The sequence below is a fragment of the Phacochoerus africanus genome, chromosome 10, assembly GCF_016906955.1.
Source record: "Phacochoerus africanus isolate WHEZ1 chromosome 10, ROS_Pafr_v1, whole genome shotgun sequence".
NCBI classification, from domain to species: Eukaryota; Metazoa; Chordata; class Mammalia; order Artiodactyla; family Suidae; genus Phacochoerus; species Phacochoerus africanus.
In genome coordinates, this window is record NC_062553.1 from 70,407,731 (window position 1) to 70,432,342 (window position 24,612).

At 41.0% G+C, this 24,612-nt stretch overlaps 1 long non-coding RNA gene across 1 annotated transcript; it reads right to left on the minus strand.

The window, feature by feature from the left end:
* Positions 1-1,781: 1,781 nt before the first annotated feature.
* On the minus strand, positions 1,782-15,871 carry LOC125138286 (uncharacterized). Its single transcript, XR_007137618.1, has 3 exons — positions 15,815-15,871; positions 7,453-7,655; positions 1,782-2,012 (listed from the first exon to the last, which is right to left on the minus strand). It is a non-coding gene; the product is annotated as an uncharacterized LOC125138286 (long non-coding RNA).
* Between the last annotated feature and the right edge of the window lie 8,741 nt (positions 15,872-24,612).

Genomic DNA, 24,612 nt, shown 5'->3' on the forward strand with positions numbered 1-24,612 from the left:
GCCTTTGAGGGCTGACTCCTGCTGGATTCTGATATGGCATGTAGGAAAGTTACTCTGGCTTCTGTGATGAGACTAGATTATAAGAGAGCAAGGCTAGAAGCTGGGCACCACTTAGAAGTATTACTATAATTCAAGCCAGAGGGATCCTCCTAAAACCTAAGTCAGGTCATATCATTCATCAGTTCATAGTCTTCCAATGGTTCCCTATCTTTCTAAGATTGAGAGCCAACATCCTTAACCTGCCCTTTAAAGGCAGGTTCGAAGACACACAATCTGGTTACTCCTGCTCAAGTACCTCTGGCACATGGTTCCTTCAGAGCCTTTGCACTTGCTCATTTCTCTGAATGAAATATCTGTTCCCAAGATATTTACTTGACTCATTCCCACATCTTCTTCAATATTTGATGGACATCATTCTCCCAGTGAGACCTTTTCTTACCACCCTGTTTTAATCCTATCTCTTTAGTCCCATACTCCCTACTCCCTTGGCCTAATTTTATTTTGCCCCATAGCACCAACTGTCCTGCTTGTTTGTGTTTTAGCTCTGCCAGGAGACTATTAGCACCATGTGAGCATATATGTTACCTGTTTTATTCACTGAAGTATCCCAAGTGCCTAAATTTGTGCTTGGGATAAAGTAGGTACTTGTAAACAGTTCTGAGTACATTGCATAAGTGGATAGTACATCTTAATTCTCTTGGCATAGTCTTCAGCAACTAGAACAGTGCCTGGTACATAATATTTATTTTAACACATGACTGAATTTGTAATTGAATGAATGGGTGTTCCAATGATTCTGTGACACGAATGCTACAGTTCTTCTAATTATCTAATATTCATGCAGAACATAAACATTTTCTTTCTAAATAAGCTTAGTGCCCTCTGGTTAGAACAATCATCCCCTTCATACTCTTACCATATTCTAAAGGAAGTGCGTGAGTCAGTCAGTAATTGGGAAGCCACCTCTTCATAGTAATGCAATGTGGATCTCCCACGTTTTGCCATGAACCAATGTCATTTGAGTTTTTGTGTTCTCTCATGATGTTAATTGTGTTTTATTTAAATGAAATTATGTACATCACAATCAATAACACTCTAACAGACCCTGCTTGAACGATGTGTTAGCAACAATTGTTCAGTGAAAGCAGTTGTTTCTGCTTATGTGTGGTAAAAAGATCCTGAGTTTGGAGTCAGATGGATTTGAGTTGGAATCTTGGCTCTGCCCAACCCAAGACCAATGATGTGACCTTGGGCTACATGCTGCCCACATTTCTTATCTGTAAAATATGGGAAATATGCCATCTCACTAATGCACTTGTTGAAAAAAAAATTGCATAAAATAATGTACATAAGGTGCCTAATATACAACTGATTTATAAATTTGTTTTTGCATTTTTATTTTTCTCCATTTCTTTAAACAAAATGAAACAAAACAAAATTTTTTGGAGTTCCCGTTGTGTCTTAGCAGGTTAAGAACCTGACTAGTATCCGTGAGGATGTGAGTTCAATCCCTGGCCTTGCTCAGTGGGTTAAGGATCCTGCGTTGCCTTGAGCTGCAGCATAGGTTGTATCCCACATTGCTGTGGCTGTGGTGTAGGCCGGGAGCTGCAGCTCTAATTTGACCCTTAGCCTGGGAACTTCCATGTGAAGCAGGTATGGTCCTAAAAAAAATTTTTTTTCACCACACCCATAGCATGTGGAAGTTCCCAAGCCAGGGAGGGAACCTGTGCCACAGCAGCTACCCAAGGTGCTGCAACGACACCACCAGATCCTTAGCCCGCTGTCCTATAAGAGAACGCCTCCATTTCATTTTTTGATACTGTTATTTGTTTGTTCCACATTTGCTCTTTGGAATATAAACTCTTTCAAGTTCAAAAATTAAAAACCAAATCAAAAGGCTTTATCAGGCAAGAAAAATCATTTTCTGAGAGCTTGAGTTGGAAACGTGGTACTGGTGGCTTCGGCAGACTCTCCCTCTTACAGGAGCTCCACTTTAAACAGATTCAGAGGTTCTAGAAAAAAAAGATGTTGTAGAGTCATTTTTATTGCCCTGATAACCTGTGAATATAGACAGATCAAGCTGATAAACTTTTAGGCATCGTGGGGTTTTTTTTAAACAAACATGAAAAAAGCATCATTATTGCCAGAGAGCCTCTTTACCAAAAAAACAGGTCAAGCTGTATAAAAGGTTTTCTTTAAGAACTGGCTTTACCTCTAGGGAAAATGTTTCCAGGCAGCTTGACTGTAAATATTTGCTGAAAAAAATGAATGGATAAATAAAAGTATGATTTAATTAATATTGTCTCTGATACTGATGAGTGTCTTTGTGGTTTTGCTCTTTCAATAGCCACTTAGCCAGGAAAGGAGGGAGAAGGAGGCAGCCCTTTGAGCTGTGCAGGGTGTGACTAGTTTCCTAAACTTGGCACTCAAACCGAGACTATGTCACTGTTTTGCTGCCTGTTGCCATAGGAATCACGGGTATGGCCACAATAGCCAAAGACTAATGTCAACATTTCCCCCCAAAATTTTCAGGTTGGATTTTTTCCCCCTTACACTCAAAACTACAGAAAAGCCATTCTTCTCTTTTCTCATCATTCTGACGTATACTTGTTTGCAGATTTTTGCTGAAAACAGGTCCGTTGTAATTCATGAGAGATTGGGTATATGAAAAGGAAGAGTCCTATGATTCATAAACTTTAAGAAAATTGTGTTTCATCTCTCTTTCTTTGAGCTTAACAGAATACCTATTGGTTTAAGATTATCTCTTCAAAAAGTTGAAACAAGTCACAGAGGAATTCTTCCATTGAACTCTACCCAGTAATGTATTGAAACGTCATTGCTTAAGACTTGATGCCTTCCTGTGATCTCAAGGATCTCATGGACCGTCCTTAGCAGGACTAATACCAAGAACTTCACAATACTATTTACTGTGCAACTTCCCTCCTACTTCTAAGGGATTTAATTTTGGATCTTTAAGTCCAAGAAAAGACCCGCTACCTTAGGTCTACCATCAAGACATTTAAATCAACACTGGCTGCAGAAGAGGAGCAAGCATAAAACTGACATTTTGTCCCTCAGTCACTGGTGCTATTTTCTAAACTTTTTCAAATATACCTACTTCCTCATTTACAAATTATTGACAATAATAGTGTTCACATCAGGGGTTGTTATTAAGGGGAAATAATATGTGTAAAGTGGTTGGAAATATTAATAATTTTATTATTTCATCATCATGAAGTTAAATTATGCTATTTTATTTTTTAATATATTTCCATATTCTAGGGCAAAAAAAAAAAAAGTAGTTCATCATCATTTCTGTCCTCAAATCCCAATTCCAATCATGATCAAAATACTTTTCCCGGCACTATGTATCTTTTTATTGGGCTGGAGTTAGCTGCTTTTGAAAGGTCCAAAGAGAGAAAGGAATGAAGAGGTAATATAAGTGGAAGCAGTGAAATTTAAGAAGCATCAAATATACTAATATTACATTGTAACAGCTCTCAGAGGACAGGGGCTATCACCCATATATTTTATTATTCATGGCATGGAGAGCATTTCTTTGTGAAAAAATTAATGAATGAAAAAGATAAATAAATGAGAGATGCCAAATGAGCTTAAAGCCTTGTGAAATGTTTGTTCACAGAAGAGTTAGAAATTAAAGTAAACAGGAACTGATGATTATCTATTGCTTGAATGTATTTAGGCTTTTCTTGTCTTCCAGCAGTTATAATGTCTATCCGAAACTGCTACATTCATATCTTAGATGCATCAAAATGAAGTCATAGAAGAAGAGAGGCTAAAATATATGAGAACCCGCAACTTCTCTATTAAATTCTATGACAGATTATCTCTGAAGTCTTAAAAGCAGTCTTATACTTCTGAATATTAAACTGCAGAACCCTTAAAACAAAACTATCATTTCACAAAAAATAGAACAAGAACTGCCCTTGCAAGTATTTTAATTAGCTTAGAGTAAAATTTTCATATGAGCAGACTTATTTTCCATTTTCTGTCCATACCATTTTCATCTTCCAGACTTCCACAAAACAGAAGGAAATGGATGCTGGGAAATACGCTCCCTTTCTTATATTATTTTCCATCATGGTTTATCCCAAGAGACTGGTTATAGAGAAAGAGATATTCTAAACTGCTCTTGGCCTTCCGGCTTTGCCAGAGTCCAGTAGCTTCGATGTTGATTATATGCGTTTTGGTGCCACCTGCTGGTATGATGTGGCATAGAGCATAACAGAAGTTTAGAGTCCAAATGGTTGCCTAGCGCTAATCTTTGCCAAAGATTGTGCTAGGCACAGGGACTACCGTGGTCAGCAAAACAGTCTACTTCCTCCTCTAGCAGAGGGGGAAAACTTTAATCCAAAAATCACAAGAGAAGGGCCAGGAGGGAAAGTCCCTAGTCTCAGGGATCAGAGGGTGCTGATGCTGAAGGCAAGGTCCAGGGTCTTTGGCTAAGGGAGAGGGATAGAGAGGAAGGGGAACAGCAAAGGGCTGGGACCAGAAGGAGCCTGGCGCATCTGAGAAAGTGAGGGAAACCCAGGAACGTAGAAAGCTGCAAGGACGGGAAAAGATAGTAATAATAGCTAACACCTCCATAGCCAGAGTTCACCACATTGAATATGCTACAAGTGGTCATAGAGTAGAGAGACTTTACTCAAGAAATTACATAGTGGTCACAATGCTTCCAGGAGGTTTTGCAAGGGTTTACAAATAAGAACTTTTAAAATTTTCCTAAAAACCCTCAAAGGAAGTGACTTTAGCCTGATCTTAGAGATGAGGAAACTGAGCCATCGAGAATGGGGGTAACTTTTCAAAATGGCCAAGCCAGCGAGTGTGGGAGGCGCGAATTGGTCCCTGGCAGCCTTGGCTCCATGGTCCCCGTTCTGAACTCCTGCACTAGGCTGTGTCTCAGGTCATGGGTTGCTTGGGTTTTGTGGGACGTGTTATCGTCCCAACGCTGGGCAGTGACTGAAATGGTCTCAGGAAAATACAAGACGAGACTTGTGCGTTAAAGACATGATCCTGGCCACAATATGGGGAAGAGGTGGGAGTGAAGGGACTTTTCGAGCAACAGTTAAACTCCCAGTGGGGAAAGTGTGTTACTCCTGGTTTGCACAAGGTGGTGTCCACGGGGAAGGAGAGAAATAGATGATGTGAGAGGCATTTAGAAACGACAGTAAACAGGACCTGGTGGTGGATTGGTCATCAGGAGGACGCAGTAAAAGAGGAGCACTCAAGGATGACTTCTGAGTTTCTGGACATACGACTGGATGGTCCTTCACAGGAAAAAAAAAAGGAACTAAAAAAAAAAACAAGACCCCATGATCAACTGTCCCATTGTGGCTCCCCAAATTTAATAACTTTCAGAAACTCAAAACAATATTTGTTTTCCTTAGAAGATAAAGGAATACAGTTATTAGCACTCCAGATTTTTTAATGAAAGGAGAGAGAACCCATCAAATGTCTCTTCTCTCATATGCTAGAGATACCTAGCATTCTTCTACCTCATTCTTCCTTCCAGAGTTCCCCACTTTGAGTATGCTAGAAGCGACCATAGAGCAGAAAGAAATTGCTCGAGACGAACACGCAGTTAGGACCAACCCAACACTACCACAGAGCTTCCTTAGATAGTATCACATTGCCTTTCTTGTCAGAGCCGCTTGAAAAAATGAGAGGCCTTCAGTGTAGCCAGAGAGCACATGTCTAATGGGAAGAAGCAGGTGGATATAAAATACATCAAATATGATTATTTCCAACAACAAGATAATGATTAAATAAAACCATCATATAGTCACACCACGGAATACTATGGAGTAATTCGAGATGATGTTGTAGGAAAATCCATAATGAGTGGACAAGCTAGATCATTAAGGAAAGAAAGTAGGTGACAGGGAGTTCCCATTGTGGCGCAGCAGAAACGAATCCAACCAGTAACCATGAGGATGCGGGTTTAATCTCTGGCCTGGCTCAGTGGGTTAAGGATCTGGCGTTGCTGAAAGCTGTGGTATATAGGTCGCAGACACGGCTCAGATCCCAATTGGCTGTGGCTGTGGTGTAGACTGGCAGCTCCAATTAGACCCCTAGCTTGGCAACTTTTGTATGCCACAGGCGTGGCCCCCAAAAGCAAAAAAAAAAGTAGGTGACAAACTAGTGTGTTCAATTATCATTTCATTTATGTGGATAGATATAGATAGATAGATAGATAGATAGATAGATAGATAGATAGATATGCATGAAAAAACTAGTAAACATATCCTAAGATGTTAGCAACGGTTGTGTCTGGACAAAGGATTACTGGTGATTTTTATGTTATTATTTTTGCTTGTATATATTGTGTATAATGACCAGGCATCTATTTTAATCAGAGGAATACAATTTTTTAGAAACTGTAAGAAAAGGATGCTCTTTACTGAATATAAGTCTCTGGTATAGCCTCACATGGCTCTAATCTGTTCATATTCAATGTTATTGTATTGAACAGCTGCCAGCGGACCCCATCATAGAGTTACCGTGTTCTCATCCTCAAGGTCATTGAAATATTATCAACAAAGTGTAGCTAAATAAATTGACAAATTCAAGATTCAAAATTGTGTCTAATAACTAGGAATTGAGGCTGAAGCAAACAGTTGAAAGTTAAAGGATTAACCAGGAATTGGGGCTGAAATAGTTGAAAGTTAAAGGAAATAAAAATAAAATTCTACATTTAAGATTAAAAATAAAAATTTATAAAGAGACATGGCAAGAAGCTCATTCCTAAAAAAAATATGGAGAGTTCTGTTGACCTCATGTTGCATATATACCAAAAGTGTGAAAACACGCAGAATGTTAACTTGCAATGTTTTAAGTATCCTTTCTGGATCAGCAAAAGTAAGAGTCTAAAAGAGTTTGGGAGGTGGGGGGATGCACTGGGGGTGTGGGATGGAAATACTATAAAACTGGATTGTGATGATCATTGTACAACAATAAATGTAATAAATTCATTCAGTAATAAAAAAATAAAAATAAAAATATATAAGAGGAGTTCCCATCGTGGCACAGTGGTTAATGAATCCGACTAGGAACCATGAGGTTGCGGGTTCGGTCCCTGCCCTTGCTCAGTGGGTTAACGATCCGGCGTTGCCGTGAGCTGTGGTGTAGGTTGCAGATGCGACTTGGATCCCGCGTTGCTGTGGCTCTGGCGTAGGCCGGTGGCTACAGCTCCGATTGGACTCCTAGCCTGGGAACCTCCATATGCTGCGGGAGCAGCCCAAGAAATAGCAAAAAGACAAAAAAAAAAAAAAAAAGAGTCTTGGCACTTCTCTGCACTGTATTTTAAGGAATGTGACAAATGAGTGACCTGGGGAATGAGGAGTTGAAATGCATGCCAAATGAGATTCTTAGCTGAGGGGGGCAAGTGTTATGGAAGACACGACATGGTTTTTCAAACATTGGAAAACTTACCATGTAAAAAGGGTTGATTCCTGCAGTATGAAGGGCAGAATAAAGACGATGGATGGGTGCTACTGCGGATGGATATTCCACTGAAAGCTTTTGGAAAACAACAGACTTTGCAAATTTGAACTGTTTCAGTGATGGTAATGGTGGAAGTCATTTCTGAGAATTAGACAAGAGTCCATGCTTGGGCCCTGGAAGTTGTCCCCTTCCTGCAACAAGAAGAGTAAGGAAATATGTACAATAGAAGTGTCAAGCAATAAATTCTAATCAATGTTGTAAAAGATTCTGATATTGTAACATCAATCAGCCCAAACTAACTTTCTAAATGTGATTATTTTTGAAAAAAGCATTCTGCACATGCTAAAAGCCCAAACATGAAGGAGAAACACAATTCGTGTTCTGCTACGCTGTTACTAGTCAACCATGTGACTGGTCAACCATGTGACTGGTCAACCATGTTGTTACTGGTTAATATTCACTGGCTTCAAAAGTAATATTCAGAACAGTGTAGAGTTAAAGAAGAAAACCTAATGGTTTAAACTCAAAACAGTTAAGGAAAAGGCAAACATGAACAGAAGACAAAAGAAGAGATGAAGGGAGAAATGAAGAAACCCTTTCTTTTTGCTTTCATTATTTAGTCTCTCCTGTGCCTTCTGTAACCCACCTTCTTGTTAATATTTTTCAACGGTCATCTTCTCCTTCTTAAAGAATGAACACACTATGGTTCAGTGAATCCTAGAATGTTTAGGAATTTAAGCAGGGAACTCGAGAGCCTCAATAACCACAAAGTTCGCATAGTCATCAGCATCCCAAGATATTGCACAATGTGAGAACAAAGTAGAGTTTAGATATACTGATGGAACATGAATTTATAATGAGTCATTAAAGGGAATTGGGGACACATCCTGTTGAGATGACATCACTGAGTGCACACTTCTCTGGCCTAGAAAAAGGCCCTTGGTTCTTTTCCAACTATAGAGGGAAGGATAGAAGGAATAAAGAAAGAAAGAAAGAAAAAGAAAGAAAGGAAGGAAGGAAGGAAGGAAGGAAGGAAGGAAGGAAGGAAGGAAGGAAGAAAGAAAGAAAGAAAGAAAGAAAGAAAGAAAGAAAGAAAGAAAGAAAGAAAGAAAGAAAGGAGAGTGAGAGAGAAAGAGAGAAAGAGAGAGAGAAAGAGAGAGAGAAAGAGAGAGAGAGAGAAAGAAAACAAACCTAAATGCCTGGGGGACCAGAACTAGTGTTGAGCCTCCAATGTTTCCCATCCCCTCTCCTTCCTGAACACCTACCTTAAGAAAAAAGTCTTCTGAGTAGACAAAGCCTGAATTTGTCCATGGGAGATAGAGTTACCTGTCCTGATGAACAGAAAGGTTGTAGCCTTGGTTTGTTAATTTAAACATAATTAAATATAATGAGCAGATAAAACGAGGCGCTGCAGTGGGAGATAAAAAGGAATGGTGTGGTTGCATCATAAGCAAAATGTGTCTTAGCCAGTTGTAAAATGTAGACGTAATTGCCGACTCCTGAGAAGTAAATGGCCAGTTGATCAGTATATTATCACTTCTTGAGAAACATGAGATGGCAGGTCAAATCTTCGATTAAGTCACGCAGATGGTTTTAACTGGAGTCAATGTGATGGTTTAGGAGGAAAAAGGAGGAGTCACATCTTACGAACCTCAATCGGAAATGTCATTTCTGATATTATCTTGTGTTTGGAAGATGAAACAAGTCTATGCAAAATACTAACTCCTCTAAATTATAGCTCCCCTTAGCCATATGAATAAACAGGTGTCATCCCCCACAGTCCTGGCCTGTATCGGCTATGACTTGCATAAAATTGTTAAGCTGCTCTATGTTGCTGACATCCTCAGATTATTCTTCTGCCAAATGAAAAAAAAGTAATTGTTTCACAGAGAAAAAAATAAGAAAGACCTGTGGTCTAAGGTACTTTAACTGGTAAGGTGAGAAGGAGTATAAAATACTAGCCATAGTGCCATCATGTGAGGTACTTTCACACTTGGGGATGTTGTGGCTGCTCCAGCTGTAACATGTGTTGAAGCATCTTTCCAGTACATTTTTATTCCTTCCTGTAGATAGTAAACATGGCAAAAATGAGCTGTCTTTCTAAAACTTTGAGAAAATATTGACCTTCAAGGGCTGAAAGGTAAAATCAGTACATCATAGGATGAAGAAGAGAGAGCCACAATTACCCTAAAGAAACGATGGCTTCCAGGTAGTCAAAATTGTTTCCCCACCAAGTGTATTAATATAACAAAGGAGCATATATGCCTACCAGAGGGAAATCAGTGTAGCAACAAGGTTCAGTGCAGGAAATGGAAATTGTAGTCCTGTGGTCCTCAAGATGGAAATTTCTCACCCAAGAGCACTACAGAACTGAGTCTGCTTCAGTCAAGAGGATAAGAAATTGAGAAATTGCCTAGGAACGCTTTATTCAAGAGCATACCACCATGTAAATTGGTACAACCACTATGGGAAACAGTATTGGAGGAACCTCAGGAAACTACATCTAGAACTACCATATGATCCAGCAATCCCACTCTTGGTTGTATATCCAGATGAAACATTAATTCAGGAAGATACGTGCACCCCTATGTTCATCACAGCACTATTCACAATAACCAAGACATGGAAACAACCTAAATGTCCATTGACACATGAATGGATTAAGAAGATACAGTACAGGAGGTCCCATCATGGCTCAGTGGTTAATGAACCGACTAGTATCCATGGGGATGCAGGTTCAATCCAGCCTTGCTCAGTGGGTTAAGGATCCGGCGTTGCCATGAGCTGTGGTGTAGGTTGCAGATGTGGCTCGGATCCTGCATTGCTGTAGCTGTGGCATAGGCCCTGCAGCTGTAGCTCGAATTGGACCCCTGGCTTAGGAACCTCCATATGTCGTGGGTGTGGCCCTAAAAAACACACACACAAAATATGCAGTACATATATACAATGGATTGCTACACATCCATAAGAAGGACGAAATAATGCCATTTGCAGCAACATGGATAGAACTAGATATTCTCATACCAAGTGAAGTAAGTCAGGAAGAGAAAGGCAAATACCATAGGATATCACTTATGTGTGGAATCTCAAATATGGCACAGATGATCCTATCCACAAAACTGAAACAGATCACAGACATGGAAAGCAGACTTGTGGTTGCTGGGGGCGGGGGAGGGAATGGGATGGATGGGGAATTTGGGGTTGGTGGATACAAACTGTAACTTTTGAAATGGGCAGTGGGTTTCTACTGTACAGCACAGGGAACTGTGTGTGATTGGGTCACTTTGTAGAACAAGAGAAATTGAAGAAACATTGTAAATCAACTATACTTTAAAAAAAATAAAGTAAAAAAAGTTAAAAAATGTAAAAAAAAAATAAACACTCAAAAAAAAAAAAAAACACAAGGGGACATACCACAATAGTTATTCGGGGGTCTCGTTCTTCCAGAATAATTGCAACTAGTTCTCCAAGCAAGAGACTCTGGGATTCTGTTGGTTATTAGCAGAAAACAGCTGAAAATTTCAGGAAATAGGGAGTTCCCACTGTGGCGAAGTGGGTTAATGATCTGGCTTGTTTCCATGGAGGCAACAATTCGATCCCCAGCCCAGTGCAGTGGGTTAAGGATCTGGCATTTGCTGCAGCTGTGGCTTAGGTCAGAGCTCTGGCTTGGCTTCTATATCTGACCCAGGAGCTTCGATATGCTGTTGGGGCAGCCAAAAAGAAAAAAAAAAAAAAGAATCAAAAAGTAAAAATGGCCTCAGCCTCCCATCTCTTTCAAATATTGTACAAATGCAGTGGCACTTACAGTCCAGTCATGGAGATGGATGCCTGAAATTAGTTTACATTGAAGAACTCTCTCTGATTGGATTCCACGTTCCCAGGTAACCTCTGATCACAGCTGTACTTTCTATACTTGCCTATGGGGAGAAAACGCACTGGCCAGAGGACCCCAGTCTCCTGCGACTTGTACTTCACATTGTAACTGTCTCATTTCCTCAGTACCAAGATGCTGATTATAGCATGTGCCACTTATTTTGAAAGAATGTTAAAGAAAAAGAAAGACCACGTATTACATGAGTTTTCCCATCACAAGAAATACCTTCATTTCAAAAACATGGAACTGTTTAAAAAAAAAAGTTGCAACTTAGCATCTAGAAAATACAGTAATACATCTTCCTCTTGATTTTATAACTTACTCTCTAAGGTTAACTAAATCTATTCCAAGAAGCGGCTCCATTTCTATTGTGTTTATGTATTCTGGCTCCTAAATCGACACAGCTGAAGGCCAGACTCTGGACTGTGGTGCTTTGCCCCGGATAGTGGTGTCCTGTGCAGAACCCCTTGGTTACTGGTCCATCTTGAGTGGATGACGTCTGTGTTTAGCCTTTTGTTCACATCTCCCCGTCCATTTAAAGCCATTAACACCTATAAGCTGATGTCCATTTATTCAGTGAAGTGTAGTAGTGAAGGCAAAAAACAGGCCAGATTCTGATCCCCCTAATTCACATAAACAGAAATAACACAACCTCAGGGTCTGAAGCTCCTGTGCCATGATGTAGCACTATTCTTATCTTTGTTACTTTATTTTTTCCCAAGTATCTCAAGTAATGATTATTATTGGTACATGAGGTGCCATTAAAAAGAAAACTAGGAGTTCCCGTCGTGGCGCAGTGGTTAACAAATCCGACTAGGAACCATGAGGTTGCCGGTTCGATCCCTGCCCTTGCTCAGTGGGTTAACGATCCGGCGTTGCTGTGAGCTGTGGTGTAGCTTGCAGACGTGGCTTGGATCCCGCGTTGCTGTGGCTCTGGCATAGGCTGGTGGCTACAGCTCCTATTCGACCCCCAGCCTGGGAACCTCCATATGCCGCGGGAGCGGCCCAAGAAATGGCAAAAAGACAAAGAAAGAAAAAAGAAAACTAAGACAAGTAAGGTTGGTAATCAGCACCTCATGACCTAATTAGGTAGGACAGCTACCCGCCCCCTGACACCTTTAGCAAATAAGCCAAGAAGCCAGTAAATTGGAGAGGTCGCATTAAAAACAGAATATCAGCACAGGGAACTATATCCAGTCACCTGTGATGGAACATGATGGAGGATAATGTGAGAAGAAAAAATGTATGTATATATATATGATTGGTCACTTTGCTGTACAGTAGCAATTGACATAACACTGTAAATCAACTATAATGGAAAAAATAAAAATCATGAAAAAACAGAACATCAAGTCAATTTATAGGCTTAACAATCCAGGAAATATAACAGAAATGATTCCACAGCTATTATATGTGCATGCTTACCTAGTCTCACATTTATTATTTATTTACTTATTTATTGCTTTTTAGGGCCGCACTTGCAGCATACGGAGTTTCCCAGGCTAGGGTTTGAATCGGAGCTGTAGCCACTGGCCTACACCACAGCCACAGCAATGCCAGATCCTCAACCCACTGAGCGAGGCCAGGGATCAAACCCGCAACCTCAGGGTTCCTAGTCGGATTCATGTTGGCTGAGTCATGACGGGAACTCCATCGCCTCTCATTTAAATGAGTGGGAAGCTGTGGGTTTGAGTTCCAACTTTCCCACCTCTGATCCTCATAGCTTTTGGCCAGTTACTAATGGCAATGACTTTGATTCTCCACTGTAAAAGGGAGAATAACATCTACCTCAGAAAGTTATTGTCAAGCTGAAAATGAAGTAATAGAAGGAGAATGCTTAGTACAGAGGCTTGGCGGTGAGATATACTTAATATAGAGTTGTTATTGTTATAATTATTAATAAGCACATAATTGGGAAGGAAGCTGACACACAGCCCAAACATGATTAAATGATGGAATATCATTCAGGGGAAGCGAACAGGTAATCACAGTGGGAGAATTCTCAAGGGGAGTCTAGTCTGGCTATTTTTATTAAAAGGAAGTTAATGGAGAATTCCTTTAAGTGGCCTGAGATAGCTGTGCAGGTGGGCAGGAGGAGGTTTTTCAGGCAAGCAGGAAAACATGCGGAGCAGCAAACAAGTTGTGTTACACACCGTGAAGTGAGCTACCTCCCACACTGCCAATGACTCTTAACACCTTCCATGAATCAGCTCTCAGGAGGCCCAATGTTGTCCTGGTGCTATTTAAACCTGTCTGGCAGAAACCTGGGAATTCCCACTGGCCTTTGCATTTGGTTTGTAGTCTCAAACTGGCTTTAGGTACAAATACCAGTTACTTTGAAGAATTTATCTTGCTCTTCTTTGTCTGTCTTATGTGTTTTTTCTTCACTCCTGGTGCTGATGGGAAAATCAGCATTCTTGCATGTATTGCTTTTCAAAGACGGATTCATACCAGGTTTATAAATCTCTACACATGAGCCGGAAATAAAAGGAAGCCGGACCAGGGCCATGGGTTACTAGAGAGGACCCATCTCTTAAGTCCATCCATTCTCCCTCCACCCTCTGTTGTGTGCTGACTGCTCCCTATGCCTTGGCCAGCTCCAGATGGGGAAAGCGCTGAGCTGGTCCTAAGCAGAAGCGAACTCTTCTTTTTGCTGATGCATCGGCTCTAGGAAGCATGATGGCCAGCAAGCCTGTGAGGACATTTCCATACCATCTCTTTCCTGTTTCAGGCCTGCCCACAGTTCTTAGTGCCATTGGGATGATGCCTAATTCTATTATTATTTTTTTTTTTGTCTTTTTAAGGCTGCACCCACAGCATATAGAGGTTCCCAGGCTAGGGGTGGAATCAGAGCCATAGCTGCCAGTCTATGCTACAGCCACAGCAACGTGGGATCTGAGCTGCATCTGCAACCTACACCACAGCTCACAGCAACACTGGATCCTTGACCCACTGAGCAAGGCCAGGGATGGAACCCGTATCCTCATGGATACTAGCCAGGTTTGTTAACCACTGAGCCATGATGGGAACTCCCCCCAATTCTATATTCTTAGCTCTGATTCTCACCTGAGTTGCAGCTTTCTGTGCTCAGCTACCTACAAAGGTCTCTAACTGGCAGTTCTGTCAATCCTTCAAACTAACAAGAGTGAAACAAAACCACCCATCTTATCTTCCTCCACCAAGAATAAATTTTCATGGTTTTATTCTTCTGATTTTACCATTTCTGTCCTTAGCCTCACCATTCCTTCAGTCATGTAGACTGATACCCTCCTGGCCCTTGCCACAATGATTAGTATTCACCAAATCCTCCCCTTTCATGTCATGATGTCTATTACATCCACTTTAACCTATTTCCATGGCTGCTACTCTAGGTTAAGCTCTCCAAACTCTTACCTGGACTTTTGTGATTGGCTCATAATTGGTTCCCTTCCCACCTAGCTCTCCATGCACCAACCCATCCTTCCTCCACTGTCAGCCTGATCTTCAGTTATGTAAAACCCTGATGATGCTTGAAAATGTTCACATGCCTCTCAATAAATGAAAAACTTCTCAGCCCAGCCATCGAGACTCTCTATCATCTGGCCCCTTATTTACTAGACACTTATCTTCTGTGATTCTTGTTTCTCAATCTAAATTCCATCCAGACGGAACTGTAAATACTCATTACCGTTCTCTCTCCTTGGCTGGGATATCTCTGCAATGGATGTTTCACACTGGATTCTAGAATTCTACTCATAGGTTAAGTCAGGTCTCCCACAGTGAGAACAGCCTTGCTACTGCTCTTCATTGGTGGCTTCCTTTCCTTGTGTCACTCTCTGCCTTGTGTCCACTGCTGGCATTTCTACCACCTCCTAGGGTAGGTGGTATTAATGGTCCTAAATCTTTACCCTTCCCTGTACCCATACTCTTTGCCATGTCACCTTGCCATTCCCTTCGTTAGAGTGGCAGGATGTAGTTCCCCACCTCTGAATCCAGGCTGGACTTGTGTGACAGCCGAGAGAATGTACCTTACTGACTTCCAAGCATGTGAAGCATAACTGATCACAGGCTGCAGCCCCTGGCTTCTATGCTCTAAAATTTACTGCTCCATCTGTACTGAGGAAATACTTCCTAGACACTGCTCCTTGCCAGTGACTGAGCATTCTTGACATGGGATTCCTGTGTCTGATGGCCACCTTTGACTTGAGGACTCCCCGGGGGCCTTGCCAAGGCATTTTTAGAATGCAGGACAGTCTAGGGCACTCCATCCACACCCCTTCCCTCTCCCACTCAGCAGGGTCAAGCCTGCGTTTTGGTCCATGGCTATCCCACTGTTCAGGCTCTTCCCCCCATTCTCTCTCAGAGCAGCTTTCCATGACACAGTCCTAACATGTTTAATCTCATCTTGCCAGTCTTGGCATCTGCTCCTTGGCCCTGCTTCGTGACGTGGCTGTGGTGATTAGCAAACATGATCAAGGCAGAAGCTCTAAAACATACCTGTGGTTTTTCTCCTTGCTCTGGTCCTTTGTCATCTTCATGGGAAGGATGCATCCCATCCCTGGACTCAGGGAGAGAAAGAGACTCATGGAACAGGGTGAAGTCACCTTGATCTTCCCATCTGGGGCCTGCCCAGATCAACAGGTGGCCAGCTAACCCCAAAACAGGTGAGCGAGTTCAGTCAAGATCAGCTGAACCCAGCCCAAATCAGCTCAATGCTGCAGATCCTTCAGCTAAATATCTGCTCCTTGCTGTGTCCCAACACACAGCAACAGTTGCTAGTTATTTAGCATTATTCTGTCAATAGAAAGATGATAAAATTCTCAAAGAAGCTACTTGTCCTCAAATCTTTATCTGAAGAAACCAGAACCAAGACACTGTGTCAGTACATTTTGTATTATGTCATGAGACACGCACTCAATGGTTTAGAGATAAAATGTATCTTCAATTTCCAAGATCTGGGCCGAGGAACAGAACCTGGCACTCTGCATAGTGTGAAAGACAAAGAAAGCTGGCATGGAGAGTCAACGTGAATTTTTTGTTGCCCCACCTGGAATGTAGACTTAGAAGGAAAGCATAGAATATTCCTGCTAAGAAGTTCATCCTGTATATTCTCTCAAGCTAAACTGAGGGGACCTTGCACAAGGAAGTTCTAGATCTACTAACATGTCCTTAGAGGACCTCTTCTGAGTCAAATATTTAAAAATAGGAATCTGTCTACAGAGATATTCTGCTTTTCTACGAGTGTATGAACCAGCAAAGCTGCCCAGCAGAGACTGTCAGTAGAAAGACTGAAACAGTTGGGAGGAAATTACTGCTCAACCCTTTCTCCAAAAGTCACCGCAGAGTAGCAGCTGTCTTAAGAAAGTGCAAATAGAACATTCTTTTTCTTTCTTTCTTTTCCTTTTTTTTTTTTTTGTCTTTTTAGGGCTGCACCCGTGGCATATGGAGGTTCCCAGGCTAGGGGCTGAACTGAAGCTGCAGACCACAGTCATAGCAATGTCAGATTCTGAAGCCACTGAGCAAGGCCAGGGATCAAACCCACATCCTCACAGATACTAGTCAGGTTCATTAAACTCTGAGCCATGACGGGAATTCCAAATAGAACATTCTTAAACCAACAGGTATGAGGATAGATACCTATGTCACATTAATCGCTTAAGCTCCCAGCAGAGTGCCTGGCATATAATAGACAACTTATATATGTCTGAATATGTGAATACATGTTGCTTGACTATTTCCAAGATCCAATAAAGTTTCCAGAAAGTAATTTCTCATCAAAATAATTAATTTTGCTATCATTGGAGGTCCCTGTTACTATAATAATGCTGACCTGGCCACCTATAGACAGAATTACTTCGTTTCTCTGGGACATAATTTCCCCTTCTAAGAACTGGAAGTAATAATAACACTAACTCGTAAGGTTGCTATTGGAGAAATTGCAGCTAATATATGTCACCTGCTTAGAACAGTGTTAGCATCTGTTAAAAGTTTGATTCATGTGGTCCAGTTGAAGTAGCAATAATAATAGTGGCAGTTGTAGAAGTAGTGGCAGTAATAGTATGCAAAGCCATCTACACCAACCAACGACCTCTCCTAAAACTCAATTAAAATGTGTTAGAGAACAACAGTAACAGTTTAACTAAAACTTTCCTATGGTTAAGTAAAAATTACATCTGAATTGGAGTTCCTGTCGTGGCGCAGTGGTTAACAAATCTGACTAGGAACCATGAGGTTTGCGTTCAATCCCTGGCCTTGCTCAGTGGGTTAAGGATCCGGCGTTGCTGTAAGCTGTAGTGTAGGTCGAAGATGCGGCTCAGATCTGGCATTGCTGTGGCTGTGGTATAGGCCAGTGGCTATAGCTCCGATTAGACCCCTAGCCTGGGAACCTCCATATGCAGCAAAAGTGGCCCAAGAAATGGCAAACACACACACACACACACACACACACACAGAAAAAATCACATCTGAATTATCAGCCATTACCCGTACTATATCTTACTGGAACTTATTTCCAGCAGTATAGTTAAGTAAATAATAAACCATTACAGGATGAGGGTCCTTTGATAAACAGTCAAATATTAGACTTATTTTAACTTTCTCAGTTACAATATCTTTTCTGGCTCCACCACTTTTTCCTAAAATGTTTTTGGACACATTCACTTTTTTTTCCCCAGTGCTAAGTTCAGAGGCACCCATCAGGCTCACCAAGGAGAGTTACTGTCAATCAGGGACACACTTGCCTCTGGTTCAGGAGCACCCAACCTCTCCATACCTGGGTGGGTGGTTTCCTGTCTGTGTTTGGTTTGAGCCCGTTCCAGGGCTTGTGGGTTTGGGCCAGGCTCATACTTGGTGTTATCATCCTATGGCAATATTTAACGATAGTGTTGATTTTGCAAATGGGCATATGACTCCTGCATTTCTCAGAGAGACTTATGGGAATTGGTCATGTTCTGGTTTGCATGTTCTTTTCTCTTTTCACTCTTATACCCTGCAGGCTCCATCAAGCCTAACCTTTAAGTGTGACAATTTTCCCTTAATTGCAAGATGAGGAACACATTTTGAGTACTGGAACCATAGAATAAAACATAGGACTTTCGATTAAGCTAAAGCAACTAGAAAGATATTTCTCTTTTAGAAGATACAAATTATTTTGCCTTGTCAAAATAAAGAGCAAGGTAATAATTAGAGATTATGAATTTGTCAAGTGACTTGAGCAGAAGCAGAAATCCTGACTGAAAAATTATTAGAGGCACAGAGGAGACCTCTTTTGATCTGTACCTCCTTCCCTATTAAAAAGATGTCTTTCTCACCAGTTTCTTTCTTTTTTGTTGTTGTCTTTTTGCCATTTCTTGGGCCAATCCCACAGCATATGGAGGTTCCCAGGCTAGGGGTCCAATCGGAGCTGTTGCTGCCGGCCTATGCCAGAGCCACAGGAATGCGGGATCCGAGCTGCATCTGCAGCCTACACCACAGCTAATGGCAATGCCGGATCCTTAACCGCTGAGCAAGGCCAGGGATCAAACCCACAACCTCATGGTTCCTAGTTGGATTCGTTAACCACTGAGCCACCACGGGAACTCCCTCCAGTTTCTTTCTTTTGCCAGAAATTCTACTCTTGTGGACATATTTCTCAAATTTATTATTCTATTCCTTATTAAAAGACCTCTGGAATGAAGTCATACAACTCAATATCAGAAAAACAACCTGATCAAAAAAACAGGCAGAAGAACGGAACAGATATTTTTCCAAGGATGAAATGCAGATGACCAACAGGCACATGAAAAGATGCTCAGCATCACTAATTATCAATGCAAATCAAAACCACAATGAGATATCACCTTATACCTATCAGAGTAGTTATCATCAAAAAGATCATAAACAAAAAGTGTTGACCAGGATATGGAGAGGAGGGAATTTTGTATACTGTTGGAGGGAATGTAAGTTGATGCAAACTCTGTGGCAAACATTATGGAGGTTTCTCAAAAAAACTGAATAAAGAACTACTGTATGACTCAGCAATTTCATGCACCCCAACATTCACAGAAGTGTTATTTACATTTGCCAAGATATGGAAGCAACCTAAGTGTTGTCCATCAATAGATGAATGGGTAAAGAAGATAAGGTATGTATATATAATGGAATATTACTCAGCCATAAAAAATAATGAAATTTTGTCATTTCCAACAACATGGGTGGGCTTAGAGGGTATTATGCTAAGTGAAATAAGTCAGCCAGAGAAAGAGAAATACTGTATGATAGCACTTATGTCTGATCTAAAAAAATACAACAAACTAGTGAATATAACTAAAAAGAAACAGACACTGATATAGAGAACAAATTAGTGGTTGCCAGCAGGGAGAAAGAAGAGAGGAAGGACAATATAGGGGCAGGGGATTAAGAGGTACACATTATTGGAGTTCCCGTCATGGCACAGTGGTTAATGAATCCAAGTAGGAACCACCAGGTTGTGGGTTCAATCCCTGGCCTTTCTCAGTGGGTCGGGGATCTGGCATTGCCATGAGCTGTGGTGTAGGTCACAGGCACGGCTTGGATGCCGAGAATCTGTTAAGCTATTAGACATTACTGACCCTTTACCGTCAATGTCTCTTTCATAAATCTCTGTCTCCCACTCCCTCTCCCTCACCTTCTCCATCTTCCTCCCTCTCACTCTTTCTCTTAATATTGACAGCTAGATCAAAGTACCATTTGATGAGGAAATGGTGGGAGCCTGGAATCTTCAGAAAGTAGTTTCATTCACTTCCCAAGAATATGTTACAAACTCACTCTCAGTATACCTATCAGATACTATGGTAGGAGTTCCCATCATGGCTTGGTGGAAATGAATCTGACTAGTATCCATGAGGACACAGGTTCAATCACTGGCCTTGCTCAGTGGGTTGAGGATCTGGCATTGCCATGAGTTGTGGTGTAGTTTACAGATGCAGCCCAGATCCTGTGTTCCTGTGTCTGTGGCGTAGGCTGGTAGCTGTTGATTCAATTCAATCCCTAGCCTGGGAACCTCCATATGCCATGGGTGCAGCCCTAATAAGACAAAAAAAAAATGTACTGCACTAGACACCAGAGTTATGGAGTATAACTTTTCAAAATTGTGAATCATTATATATTGTACACCTGTAACTTACATAATATTGTACATCAGTTATACTTTAAGAAAGAGAGATACGAATTCCTGTTGTGGCTCAGTGGTAATGAACCCAACTAGTATCCATGAGGATCCAGGTTCAATCCCTGGAAGTGCAGATTTTAATAAGACACTCATGCTTGAAATTTTTAAACATGTCTGAGAGGACTGGACATACTATAAAATCATTTTGACCTTTAGCTGTCAAACTTTCTCTGAAGTAAATTTTTGTACCACTGCAAATGTCCTTCAAAGTACGGAGACCACTGGGTGGAGCAGCATTATTTCAACTGCACTCATAGTCTCTGCCATGGTAGCGCCTTCGTATAAACCCTGACTTCATGGTCTCTTGCAAGAATATCAAGCAAAGCACTTCTTTTCTCCTCACATTCCTTCATTTTTCGGAGGAAATCCCAGGTTCTTAGAACCACCTACACCTGCTTAACAGGTAAGCAGGCATTGAGGCTACTGACCTAGCTGTGTATGTGTGTTAGGAGATGAGCGACCCGGAGTGAGGCAGTCGAAACAGGAGCACCCCGGCTCTCACTAGGATTTTTTAGGTCATGGTCTTGCCCATTAGGGACGCTTCTATGCCTTAACTCTATGGGATTCATTTCTCTATTATGTAGAAGATTGTGACCATTATCATCAAGATTTGGAACTTCTTGAGAAATAGAGAAGATCATGTGATTCCAGGTGAGCAGCTACAGTGGCTGCAGTTGGTTGGCTATAGATAGTATTTATCTGATCATCTAATGTAGGAAACTTTCCCACTGAGCTGAACAAAGACACCAGTGCCTACAAAAGGACTTGGCTGCTTAAATACTCCAAATTGCCATGTAGCCTTTGTAGGTTCAAAGAATGCAGACTAAGTTGAGTTGACGAAGATAATCTCTGCGATATTAAAGACTTAGAATTATCACTTTGCCCCCAGTGTGATGGGGCTTACATCAGGCTGGACAAAAGGATCACGTACACACACACACACACACTCACAAATGGTGATGTCTCAGGTAACAAGCCCATGTTTATGTAACACATGGCTATTTACAAAGCTTTTGTTCGCACATTATCCATTTCATACAACCCTTACCACAAACCTTTGACTTGGGGAATATTATCTCCATTATTTATTTATTTATTTATTTTGTCTTTTGTCTCTTCAGGGCCACACCCACGGCATGTGGAAGTTCCCAGGCTAAGGGTCAATTAGGAGCTGTTGGCCTACGCCACAGCCGCAGCAACTCGGAATCTGAGCCTCATCTTCGACCTATACCACAGCTCATGGCAATACTGGATCCTTAACCCACTGAGTAGGGCCCAGGATCGAACTGTGTTCTCATGGATACTAGTTGGGTTTGTGAACTGCTTAGCCACGATGGAAACTCCTTATCTCCATTTTTTTAATAAGAAGACTGGTGCTCAGGGGAATAATTTAGTGTACACGTTTCTTTTAGGGTTAAAGTGACTACGGATTATGAATACCTGAGAAAGAAAAGTCTCACATGAAAAAAATGCTTAAGTTCTTAATATCAGGGTAAATAGGGAGGTGCATGCTTGAGAAAACTTAAGCTATAAATTTCTGAACTCAAGGTAAATAAATTAGCTTTACTACTTTATAAAAAACATTTACTCTATAACATTTTTTTTTGTATAAAGACTTACACAGAATTTCTTTAAATAGTAAATACCTGTCATGTTAAGTATGGTTTTACTACTCCATCTTTTATTTATTCACAGTAACTTCGAAAAAAATGCCTTTACTTTTTAGGTCAAGTGAGTCACAATTGTTCTCAAAAGAAGTAGGTCATTCATGAGATTCACTACTTGGAAGCTCATTTAGTGAAAAACTGTCCCTAGGTTGAAAATAATCCATTCCCATGTTAAAATAAATAAATAAATAAAACCCTAACATAAAAAGCTCTCCTGAGATACTGGACTCAACAAACTGATCATGAGTACAGGACGGAGTAAATACCCCACAGGGATGGAAATTTCAAAGACCAGAGAGTGTTAATCCGGAACTAGTTATTTTAAATAAGTTTGACTTAAAGGGACAAGACTAACTAAAGTAGCGTAATTTATAAGGTGAGTGGCTGTTCTAACATGGTAAGGGAGGGGCTCGGTTGGGAGTGAACTCCCAACCCTGGATGCTAAAGCCTCTGACTCATAAATGGCAAATGCACTCACCTGTGGGCTTTGAGCCCCGTGGGGGAGCCTTGAGGAGAGGGTGAGGTCGGAGTGTGGATTTTGTTAGCTTACCCTCCCACTCTTTTCCAGGAAGACTTCAGCCAATGTCAGGTCACCAGCTCTGAGGAGCTTTGACAAAACACCAAGACTAAATACATGGTTTGGCTGTGCAGACCTGTGACTTCATCACCAAACCACTGTCTGGGTGATAAGGCCACCCCGCCGCACCCCCGCTGACATTGAGGCATGGCCTTCTTCTGTGTGTCTCTCCCCACTCTCCATCAGCTCATTCCAGGGGCAACTGTAAGATGAGTCAGATGCCCACCCCTTTAAATGCTGCCCCCTTCATGAGCGACCTCTCTTCTAATTTCATAGTCTTGAGCAATTACACATTCCTTTTAAAAAACAGGTTCCATCGGAATTCCTGGTGTGGCACAGTGGATTAAGAATCCAAGTGCAGCAGCTCGGGTCTCTGTGGAGTTGAAGGTTCAAACCCTGGCCCAGGGCAGTGGGTTAAGAATCTAGTGTTGCCACAGCTGCAGCTCGGATTAAGTTCCTGGCCTGGGAACTTCCATATGCTGCAGGGGCATGGCCATACAAAAATTAAATTAAAAAACAAAAGCTGGTTCTGTGAAGAAATAGAGGTGCTAAATTGTATAATTCCTACCTCTTTAGAATGAGACTATAAGAAATCCAAGCCGAGTCCAAAAAGGCTCTTAGCATCACAGGTGACAATAGCACGGGAGGGACTCTAGTTTGGAATCTGAAAACAGAAGAAAACTAACGCTAAGAAAAAACTCTTGGTGGATTTTTTATGGGGTTTTCAAATGTTCATTAAATGCTTCCTACTAAATTAGCTAAGGATATGAAACCTATAAGAGATGTGCTGTTTTCTACTTACATGCTCCGTCTTTTCTTACATATATGTTGTTACTTAAGCTGGAAATGACAAATAAGATTATTGAATATCAGTTCTGACCAAGTGGGATTGATGCTAAGAAATTCACATTGAGGCTGCATCTGGACTTCAAGAAAAAGTCCCTCCTTGCCCCACCATGAACGTGGAGGAAGAACTGGTGGCATCTTGCCTCTATTTTGCATCTCAGAGCCAAGCAATTAGCTGTTGTTTCTGCCCTCATATGGAACACTAACCTTGTTCTCTAGACTGTGTCTTTGAAGATAAATGAAAAGTAAGAAAAACAAGCAACGTATACATTTCATTCCCCTGAACACTTAGAAATAACTTGAAGTGAACCACATCATAGATCACAGTCCCCTCGCAAAAAAAAAAAAAAACACCTCTGACAATCTCCTTTTATGAAATGCAGTAGAAATAAAAAGGAAAAACTTAGCAGTTATCAAATTCTGCATTTCAGAGTATACGATCATAGATGAAGAATTATACTCCAAGTGAGCCATGCGAAAGTCCTAGGGGAAAAAAAAAGAGAAAATTTCTTTTGCTCCACCTGTCACTACCCCACACCAAGAAATCTGTGAATTTATTTTTAATTGATTTTCTAAAATATAAATGCCCACAGTAAAAGTAGGCAATATTTATTTACTGCTTACTGTGTACCAGGCACTATTCTAAGTATCTCCCATGTATTTGATTTAATCCTCCAAATAAACCTTTGAGGGAAGTACTTTTATCCCCATTTGACATATGAGAAAACTGAGGTACAGGGGGAGAATAATGCAATATTACTACCCATCTTGACCCGGTCAGAAAGGTCAAGAGTAATAAATAGTGGAGATGGAAGTTGACGCCTATATTTTAAAAAAAGAATTTTCAGGTGAAAGCAGTACTTTTTAATTGTCTGGGTACATTTTATCCTTTTTCTTAATCTTAGCATTTTTTTTTCTGAGAACATATATGCTATATCAATGTAATACTATAGATGGCATAATTTAGCAGATTATTTGATTTTTAAACATGTCTGCAATGCAATCTATTCACAAGGCT